This window comes from Oncorhynchus masou, chromosome 10 (assembly GCF_036934945.1).
Source record: "Oncorhynchus masou masou isolate Uvic2021 chromosome 10, UVic_Omas_1.1, whole genome shotgun sequence".
In the NCBI taxonomy this organism is placed as follows: domain Eukaryota; kingdom Metazoa; phylum Chordata; class Actinopteri; order Salmoniformes; family Salmonidae; genus Oncorhynchus; species Oncorhynchus masou.
In genome coordinates, this window is record NC_088221.1 from 6,942,044 (window position 1) to 6,953,192 (window position 11,149).

The 11,149-nt window shown below is 39.9% G+C and overlaps 1 long non-coding RNA gene across 1 annotated transcript; it reads right to left on the bottom strand.

Annotated features, from left to right (window-relative positions):
• Nucleotides 1-9,283: 9,283 nt before the first annotated feature.
• On the bottom strand, nt 9,284-10,396 carry LOC135546913 (uncharacterized). Its single transcript, XR_010456633.1, has 3 exons — nt 10,326-10,396; nt 9,835-9,908; nt 9,284-9,526 (listed from the first exon to the last, which is right to left on the bottom strand). It is a non-coding gene; the product is annotated as an uncharacterized LOC135546913 (long non-coding RNA).
• Between the last annotated feature and the right edge of the window lie 753 nt (nt 10,397-11,149).

Here is an 11,149-nt window from a genome sequence, read left to right on the forward strand (position 1 = left end):
AAAGGGTGTTCCTATATACGGAAAAATACATGTTCAATCGAAATGTCAGGTTCAGCCCTACAATACAGTAAGAGTACATTGCGACATCAAGTGGTTTGTGATAATGTGATTTGGAGAGTGGTAGATCATGGAGCTTGCAATGCTATGGTTGTGGGTTCGATTCTCACGTGGGACCAGTACGAAAAAGTATGAATGTATGCAATCACTACTGTAAGTTGCTCTGGATAAGAGTGTCTACTAAAATGGAAAATGTATGAATAGACCATTTGCGAAGTATTTCAAGAAACTGGAAAAAATGAAGAATTGTTCTATTCCAGAAGTATTATCAGATTAACTGTTTAGTACAGATTATGATCAGACTGAAGTTACAAATTCTGGTAAACACTTGTTTTTTCAAAGTAGTGCACTGGGCCTTTACTAGTCCTCTATTAGTGGACCGATAGGCTTATAAACATAACCATTCATTACCTTTGACGAGCTTCTTTGTTGGCACTCCTATATGTCCCATAAACATCACAATTGGGTATTTTTTTTCGATTAAATCGGTCCTTGTATACCCAAAATGTCCATTTATGAAGACCGTCAGATCCAGGAAAAACACAGTTTTTAAACGCAACGTTATTTTTTTAAATTAAAAAAGTTGCCTATAAACTTTGACAAAACACTTCAAACTACTTCTGTAATCCAACTTTAGGTATTAGTAAACATTAATAAACGATCAAATTGATCATGGAGCGATCTGTATTCGATAGGCACAAGTTTGGAAAACGTATCCAGCTTTTCCAGTTCCATTTTTCACAGCTGTGGACCTGAAAACCGGATGTGGCTATTACTCAGATGACCAAGGATTTAGTTGAATCGAAATCACAACACTGGCGACATCGTGTGGAAGCTGTAGGAACTGTAATCCCATCCTTAATTATTTTTCCTTCCAATAGACAATACATAGACTGGCGGATTGATTTTTTTCTCCGCCGATTTTGTGATCAGGTTTCCTTGCGATTTTGACCACGGAACTCGTTCTGTTATAGTCACAGACACCATTGAACCAGTTCTAGAAACTTCAGAGTGTTGTCTATGCACACATACTAATCATATGCATATACTATATTCCTGGCATGAGTAGCAGGACGTTGAAATTTTGCGTGATTTTTAACAATGTTGAAAAAAGTAGCCCGATCTCTAAGAGGTTTTAACTAGGCCAGTTAAGAACACATTCTAAGTCTGTTAAGAACACATTCTTATTTTCAGTGACGGTCTAGGAACGGTGGGTTACATGCCTTGTTCAGGGGCAGAACGACACATTTTTACCTTGTCAGCTGTTGGCTCGAACCAGGAACACATCGACCAGGTAGGAGCGAGGAGAGGCATGGAAGCTATACTGTTACACTGGCAATACTAAAGTGCCTATAAGAACATCCAACAGTCAAAGGTTAATGAAATACAAATGGTATAGAGATAAATAGTCCCATAATAACTACAACCTAAAACTTCTTACCTGGGAATATTGAAGACTCATGCTAAAAGGAACCACCAGCTTTCATATGTTCCGTTCTGAGCAAGGAACTTAAATGTTAGCTTGGCACATATTCATGTTCTTACATGGCACATATTACACTTTTACTTTCCTCTCCAACACTTTGTTTTTGCATTATTTAAACCAAATTGAACATGTTTCATTATTTATTTGAGGCTAAATTGATTTTGTTGATGTATTGTATTAAGTTAAAATAAGTGTTCATTCAGTTTTGTTGTAATTGTCATTATTACAAATACATTTTTTTTTAATTGGCCGATTTAATAGGCATCAACTTTTTTTTGGTCCTCCAATAATCGGTATCGGCGTTGAAAAATCAGTCGGTCGACCTATAGTACACTCTCAGTAAAAAGTGCTCTCTAAAACCTAAAAGTGTTCTTCGGCTGTCCCCATAATAGATCCCTTTTTGGTTCCATGGAGAAAGAACCCTTTCCACAGAGGGTTCTAACTGAAACCCAAAAGGGTTCTCCTATTGGGAGAGACAACATACCCGTTTGGAACCCTTCTTTCTAAGAGTGCAGGCTCTTCTCGTAATATATAGACTACTTATGCACCTTCGCTATTGCTATATGTGATATAGCATATAATCAAGGGTCACTGGTTGGATTTACTACACTCACTAAAAATGAAAATGCTTTTCCCCTAGTCCCCAGGTGAATCTGCTGGGCCATGTAATCTGCCACCATGGCAACCATCTCAGCTGTAATTAACTCAAGACTCTCAATGTACTATTAGCTAGGATTTCCAAAGAGTTAGCCATATTAATAACTTCCTGTGCTATTTTAGAAATACCATAAGAGGAAAAAGCAATCTCTCAGATTCTGTAATCCCATGGGGTATTACATATCCCACATAACAAGACCCTTGCCACAACTTTGGTAACCAGGAATAGGCATAGGATCCACAGATAAAGTAAGTCCCATTAGGAGCTCTCATACCATTATTGATGATATTACCAAAAGTATTGGCACAAAAAGTAGTCCTTGTGCCATTACTGAGAATCAATTCAAGACATTAGGCATTCCGCAACCTTAGTACCGTCACAGGCAGATACATAGATCTGTTGTCTGATCACACTTACTCTGACCTACTTTGACAAACGCGTCCTGGTGCAGTTGAGACAAGTTCAGAGAGAATGACCAATTAAAACATAACCACCCAACAGGGGCTTGTGTAATAACTAAGGTGGTCACTGATTAGTGTCATTGGTAATCTCAAATGAAGGAAGGTACTGCAGAACTAGGGACTCTGGCATGTTGATAGATACTCAACATTCTCAACCAAATTAGTACCAATCGCCTTATATCAATTAACATCTCTCCATGTACCCAACATTTTACAATGGTTAAAAGGAATTGCCCTTAATGGAATACTTGCCCTTGATGTGAATGGAGCAGATGTACAAACCCAACAACTACTTTGATTGACTACTGTGGCATAGTGTAGAGCGAGAGCTTGAAACGTATTAATGCCCGAGTGTCCCTCATCCTGCTGATGCATCTCTGTATTAGAAATGGAAACACCACCCACATCCTGTATTAGGTGGAAACTCACGAGGAAAATAATTTCAAACATCTTTCATTTGTCTGCAAGACAATAATATTCAATTGTGCTATTGTCAAGGTAATCATTCACCAAGTCCTTTTAAAAGTGATCTGCTCTTCCACACTGGTATCAGTCCCACATAGACAACTATTAGAAATTATGTTCTGACAGTCTGTCGGTAGTGAGGAATTCTTCTTACACTTCACCTGTTGATCTTGTATCTTTTCAGGTACAGTCAAGGGATATTGCTGCAGCCTCCCATTGTACATTCTCATAACCTGTAACGAAGGAAACAAAAAAAGTGAAATGTCCTGGTTTCAAGAGAAATGTCCCAATTTTCAGGAATAAGTTGGACATTTAACCGAGATATCCCTGATATGACGACTGCGGTATACAACACAGAATCATTTTACTATGCTTCTTCACCCGAGATTGGCCCCCAATTGCTAATCAATCAGTTCTTTATTCTCCAGGCTCCGCTGTGTCATCAAAAAGTGAAATGAATGACATGTATCCATCGTGAATTTCTCTGGACTTTTAATGTTGACTTCCTTATGAGCAAAACTTGATAAGGACCTTCCCATTTTGGCCCTAATGTGTCTGTCACATTTTTTTACCATCACCAACTGTCCTGGCACTACATCATGTCCCCACTTGGGAGTTATTCCCCATTAGAGAGTTGTATGCAATAGTTAAGCATTGTGTCATTCAAAGTGAATGTCTGCTTTTCTTGAATCTAACGTGCCTGGTATTGTCACATTGTCCATTGTAGTAACTACCCATTAACTACCCATTCCCAGCCTCCTCCCTCCCAGCCCCCCCCCCCACAATGCTTGAACCGTCTGTATAAAAGAAACTCAGGGTTTTCCAACACATGACTATTAACTTCTTGAGTTGAGCAATCCCGGATCCGGGATCCTATTTATAGCCCCAAGCTCATTAGCATAACGCAACATTAACTATTCATGAAAATCGCAAATGAAATGAAATTAATATATTTGCTCTCAAGCTTAGACTTTTGTTAACAACACTGTCATCTCAGATTTTCAAAATATGCTTTTCAACCATAGCTAAACAAGCATTTGTGTAAGAGTATTGATAGCTAGCGTAGCTATAAGCCTAGAATTCAGCCAGCAACATTTTCACAAAAACAAGAAAATCATTCAAATAAAATCATTTTCCTTTTGAAGAACTTCAGATGTTTTCAATGAGGAGACTCTCTGTTAGATAGCAAATGTTCAGTTTTACAAAAAAATATTATTTGTGTAGGACAAATCGCTCCGTTTTGTTCACGTTTGGCTATGAAAAAAACCTGTATCCAGTTATAGCCTCAAGATCATTAGCATAACGTAACATTAACTATTTATGAAAATCGCAAATGAAATGAATATGCTAGCTCTCAAGCTTAGCCTTTTCTTAACAACACTGTCATCTCAGATTTTCAAAATATGCTTTTGAACCATAGCAATACAAGCATTTGTGTAAGAGTATTGATAGCTAGCATAGCATTTAGCGTAGCATTTAGCGGGCAACATTTGCACAAAAACCAGAAAAGGATTCAAATAAAATAATTTACCTTTGAAGAACTTCGGATGTTTTCAATGAGGAGACTCTCAGTTACATAGCAAATGTTCAGTTTTTCCTGAAAGATTCTTTGTGTAGGAGAAATCGCTCCGTTTTGTACATCACGTTTGGGTACCAAAAAAACCCAGAAAATTCAGTAATCAAAACGGCGAACTGTTTTCCAAATTAACTCCATAATATCGACTGAAACACGGCAAACGCTGTTTAGAATCAATCCTCAAGGTGTTTTTCACATATCTCCTCATTGATATCGTTCGTGAATGTCTACTTTCTCCTGTGAATCGCTTGGAAAAAGACGTGCAGTTGAAGATGACGCACCAATTTCGACGGAGGACACCGGGCGGACACCTGGCAAATGTAGTCTCTTATGGTCAATCTTCCAATGATATGCCTACAAATACGTCACAATGCTGCAGACACCTTGGGGAAACGATAGATCGGGCAGGCTCATTCCTTGCGCATTCACAGCCATATAAGGAGACAATGAAAAACAGAGCCTCAAAAATCCTGCTTTCCTGTTTGAAGTTTCATCTTGGTTTCGCCTGTAGCATCAGTTCTGGGGCACTCACAGACAATATCTTTGCAGTTTTGGAAACGTCAGTGTTCTCTTTCCAAAGCTGTCAATTATATGCATAGTCGACCATCTTTTTGTGACAAAATATTGTGCTTAAAACGGACACGTTTTTTTTATCCAATAATGAAATAGCGCCCCCATAGATGTAACGGGTTAACCCATCAGAGAGCTGATCCAAAGCCAACTCACAACAGTCATGTTCAAGTAATGTGTTATCTGTAAGATACATCAGAGTAGCTAGATTACATGGTGTCTTTTCAACTATACCCATGTCCCATAGATCTTTAATCACTACTTTAGTAGCGTCCATAGCTAATGGGATAATGCTTTGTGCAAGGTGGGGCAACACCTGTCAAGTACACTGGTTCCATATCCAAAGTTCCACACGTTTGTCTTTGTAGTCCAAATAGCATGGTTCTGAACTGTAGAGCCTCGTAGTTGCCTATTTTGCCACGCCACCTTCAGAAATGTTCAATGCAGAATCAGTTGCATAATCACATCAAGGCCAAAAATAGGTTTTACAAATGAGCCTATCCACACCCCTGCATCAATCTTCATTGGACCAATAGAAATTAATAATGGTTTGGTTTGTATCATATCTGCCCCGCCCCTCTTTTTTCCATTGTCCCTTAGACGTACCCTTCTTCTCATAAAATCATGTTTTCTTTTTCTACATTCTTGTTGCCTGTGACCAGAAATCCCGCAATAACGACATACACCAGGTTTCTCTTTTTACTGAATGACTGTTGTTAGTTTCACTCGGAATCTGCATAACTGTTTGGAGATGCTGATTTGTGTGTGATTACTGTCACAAGAAGTTTGTCTTTACTTCCTTTTACAGCCTGTGTTCTGGTTGGCCCAAGACATTGTTCGTCACTGCTGTCAGAATCTGTTGACTCAAAGACGGGCAGTGCTGACCAGATGCTTGAAACCTGATGTGCAAGGCCTAACTCAGTGAGAATAGATTGGGAGAACAGAGGCCACAGGTGGGGGTCACGTCTGACTTTTTCACCCATGTCTCCTGCTACAATAGTTGAATTCCTCCTTTTAATGGTCTTTATTTGTTCACCAAGAGCTTTCAAACTCTCCTTTTCTGTCTGCAATGTCATTATATTAACTTCAAAATATATCTCTGTTTATATATTTATTTATTTATCCCCAAAATATAAATACCGTTAAGTTTGGGGTCACTTAAAAATGTCCTTGTTTTTGAAAGAAAAGCAAATTATTTTGTCCATTAAAATAACATCAAATTGATCAGAAATACAGTGTAGACATTGTTAATGTTGTAAATGACTATTGTAGCTGGAAATGGCTGATTTAATGGAATATCTACATAGGCGTAAAGAGGCCCATTATAAACAACCATCACACCTGTGTTCTAATGGCACAGTGTGTTAGCCATTTAGAATGATAAACTTGGATTAGCTAATTGATCATTTGCAATTATGTTAGCACAGCTGAAAACTGTTCTGATTTTAAAGAAGCATTATACAGTTGTGGCCTTTTTTGATAAGGACGCAAATATTAATTTTCACAAAGTCTGCTGCCTCAATTTGTATGATGGCAATTTGCATATACTGCAAATGAAGAGTGATCAGAAGAATTGCAATTAATTGCAAATTAATTTGCCATGAAAATAAACTGAATCGCCCAAAAACATTTCCACTGCATTTCAGCCCTGCCACAAAAGAACCAGCTGACATGTCAGTGATTCTCTTGTTAACACAGGTGTGAGTGTTGATGAGGACAAGCCTGGAGATCACTCTGTCATGCTGATTGAGTTCAAATAACACACTGGAAGCTTCAAAAGGAGGGTGGTGCTTGAAATCATTGTTCTTCCTCTGTCAACCATGGTTACCTTCAAGGAGACACGTGCTGTCATCATTGCTTTGCACCAAAAGGGCTTCACGGGCAAGGATATTGCTGCCAGTAAGATTGCACCTAAATCAACCATTTATCGGATCATCAAGAAATTAAAGGAGAGCGGTTCAATTGTTGTGAAGAAGGCTTCAGGGCGCCCAAGAATGTTCAGCATGCGCCAGGACCGTCTCCTAAAGTTGATTCAGCTGCGGGATCAGGGCACCACCAGTACAGAGCTTGCTCAGAAATGGCAGCAGGCAGGTGTAGGCAAAGACTTTTGGAGGATGGCCTGGTGTCAAGAAGGGCAGCAAAGAAGCCACTTCTCTCCAGGAAAAACATCAGGACAGACTGATATTCTGCAAAAGGTACAGGGATTGGACTGCTGAGGACTGGGGTAAAGTCATTTTCTCTGATGAATCCCCTTTCCAATATTTTGGGGCATCCGGAAAAAAGCTTGTCTGGAGAAGACAAGGTGAGCGCTACCATCAGTCCTGTGTCATGCCAACAGTAAAGCATCCTGAGACCATTCATGTGTGGGGTTGCTTCTCAGCCAAGGGAGTGGGCTTACTCACAATTTTTCCTAAGATCATAGCCACGAATAAAGAATGGTACCAACACATCCTCCGAGAGCAACTTCTCCCAACCATCCAGGAACAGTTTGGTGACGAACAATGCCTTTTCCAGCATGATGGAGCACATTGCCAAAAGGCAAAATTGATAACTAAGTGGCTCGGGGAACAAAATATAGATATTTTGGGTCTATGGCCAGGAAACTCCCCAGACCTTAATCCCATTGAGAACTTGTGGTCAATCCTCAAGAGGCGGGTGGACAAAGAAAAACCAGATTCTGACAAACTCCAAGCATTGACTTGGAGAATGGGCTGCCATCAGTCAGGATGTGGCCCAGAAGTTAATTGACAGCATGTCAGGGCAGATTGCAGAGGTCTTGAAAAAGAAGGGTCAACACTGCAAATATTGACTCTTTGCATCAACTTTATGTATTTGTTAATAAAAGCCTTTGACACTTATGAAAGTGTAGTAACATCTGGCAAAAATATCTAAAGACACTGAAGCAGCAAATTTTGGAAATTAATATTTGTGTCATTCTCAACTTTTGGCCACGACTGTATATAACCACTTGACAACTCAAAACACTTGTAGAACACACGTTGTTTCTGTCGGGCCTGGCTACCCATAAAACATATGTTCACTTCCAAGCATGCTGAATGCAGCTCACAAGGCTTGTACACATGTACACATCAAGATAGGAGTATAATGAAGCAAAAACAAATGATAAAGGGGAATAGTAAATATACTGACTTAAATGGGAAAATCTACAAGACTTGATACAATAATTGAAGGCAAAATACATGTATTCAGGGGATAGTGGCTCAAGTAACGTTATCTGCTATCAATAATGGACAATCTTGTCTATTTACCAAAGTTCAGGTTTTCAATTGTCTTTGTAGTAAAAGCCAGTGGGGGACATTAGTGACTCAAATAGATGAGATGTGAGCGGGGAGTGTTCAATTAGAAAAGTCGCTATAATCCACAATGACTTGTCGAGTACGATTGGAAGGAATTCACCTCAGTTGAAAGTCTATGGAAGGAGAAAGTTAGTCTTCTTAACTTAGGGAAGGGTGAATGCGCTTCACCTTCCCAGTATCCCAAAAGGTCTCCTCTCTGGTTCACAGTAGGTGCACTGGCATTAATGAGTGCATAGGACATAAAGCAGTTGAAAATCAGCAGCCAGTGACATCAGGTGAAATGTTGCTAATGGAATATGGAGCAGTTGTGCGATGAGAGTCAGGAAGCAAGTTCAGGGAGTGAGTTTTTTTTTAAATGAAAATTGCAACATAATCCAAAACAAGAAACAACGCACAGACATGAAAAAGAAACAATGACGCCTGGGGAAGGAACCAAGGGGAGTGACATATATAGGGCAGGTAATCAAGGATGTGATGGAGTCCAGGTGAGTGTCATATTGCACTAATGCGCGTACCGATGGTGACAGGTGTTGACCTTAATGAGCAGCCTGGTGACCTAGAGGCCGGAGAGGGAGGACACGTGACAGCAGTACTTAGCTTTGGGAATGGTGTGTTGTTCACTCTCCCAATTTCCCAAAAGGCCTCCTCTCCATTCCTCTCGCTCACCAGCAGCCGTCAATCTGGTCCATAGTGGCTTGTTGATTCATAGTTCGTACTCCTGTCAGGTCACACGGATCACACTGGCATTAATGAGTGTGTAGCACGTAACACAGCATTCACCCTCCCAATTCCCATCAAGGCCTCCTTTCTCCATTTCAACACTGGTCTCGGTCTGCTCCAGCAACAGCAAGCTTTCTCCTCAGTCACATCAGCTCCGGCTCTGCAGACACGCAACGTCCCAGCTAACATCTATGGTGTGCTACTTCTGGCGTTCACCTTAAATAAAGAATAGTTGCAATTAGTGACGTGCCAAATTAATATCAGGTGGAAGAGAGGAAGAGTTACTAGGGACAAAAAGATGTGTGTACCTTATTTGTCTGGGGAATCTAGGCAAATAATGCAATGTACAGTATGTGGGAAGCTTCTGATAGATACATAGTCACCTCCTTGACATACCTTTTATCACCAAAGCTTTGCTTGCATTTACTGCTCATGTTGCTGAGATCCAACCCTTTTGTTAGTGCCAATGATATAAATAGGCAATTCACACACAATATTCAGTTCATAAGCATTGACTGTTATACCTCTGCTGTGCAACATCCACTTTCTTCCTGGTCTGTCAGCATGCTCCTATCTAGGGATCTTACTCCCTGTCCACCTGAAATGGAATAACAACAAAAACATGAATAACAATGCCTACTACTCAGTCAGTAATTTAGCTAACTAATGAAACTGATGTATACATGTATGAACCTAGTCCTTATCAGCCACATTGTACCAAAACAACAGCCTCTTCACTTATTTTTTAGTTACCAATTCATTAATAAACAGGGGAACGAACTTGTTTGGCAAAAAGTGTTCAATAGTTAGTAGCAAATTTTTAACTTAGCTAGCAAATTATATAGCTCTTTCCAAGCAGTTTCAACATAGCTAGCTAGCTCAGCCAACAGGATTAAGCTGCAGTGAAAAAGAGAATACCAGACCAGACAGCCTAACCCTGATGCTATTTAGTTTATGCTATCTAGCTACATATTGCCTTTTTATAATTTGTGTGAGATGAAATTACTTTGTTTACCATTCCAGAAATCCACTGGCAAATCTTTACATAAAGTAGATAATTTAAAACATGTTGAAATAGCATTAGGCTGAATTGGCTCTAGCTAGTTTTTTTAACTAAAAGATGTGTCTTGCCGGGAGTTCTCCATTTTGCCATGTGGGTAATGGGCTGGATATCTACTTGGGGATGTATACGTCACATTGTATGGGCCCCATCTTCCAGTTAGCCAATCAATGGCATTGTAACAAAAAGCACTGTCATGATTGGTCAATAAGGCTGCCAATCATATTTCAGAAGCATGTCATTGTAGATTTGCAAGCACACAGAGTTCATACAAGCACAGGAGCGCAGGCAAATATACCGTGAGTAGGGGGATGAATGCTCGACACTTACGTGTGCTCAATTCCATTTTCTGGGCACGCAGCATTTTTGTCTGAGCTCTTAGCTCTCTCCATTTTCTGCGTTCTCGACATGCCCCCCTGCGCCTTCGAATTGTGAGATGGAAATTACGCAATAGTTAAGTTAGTCTAGCGACCAGTAGTAATCATGGTCGATTTACTGACCGGGGGCCCACATTGATTTTGTTAGTCACTCTTACTCGGGTATCATATTAAAAACCGAAAACATTTCTCTCCAACCGATGACATAATGTGAAGAATTGCTGAAAATATACTCTAACTATAATTTCTTTCTCTTCGCTGTGGATGCGGCTACGTAGACCCACAAGCCACTATTGATGAATAAATGTTGTTTTGTGCCCCCACCCCATAAAAGTTACCCATTCCTGCCTTAGAAATACACTGCATTGCCAAAAGTATGTGGACACCTGCTCGTCAAACATT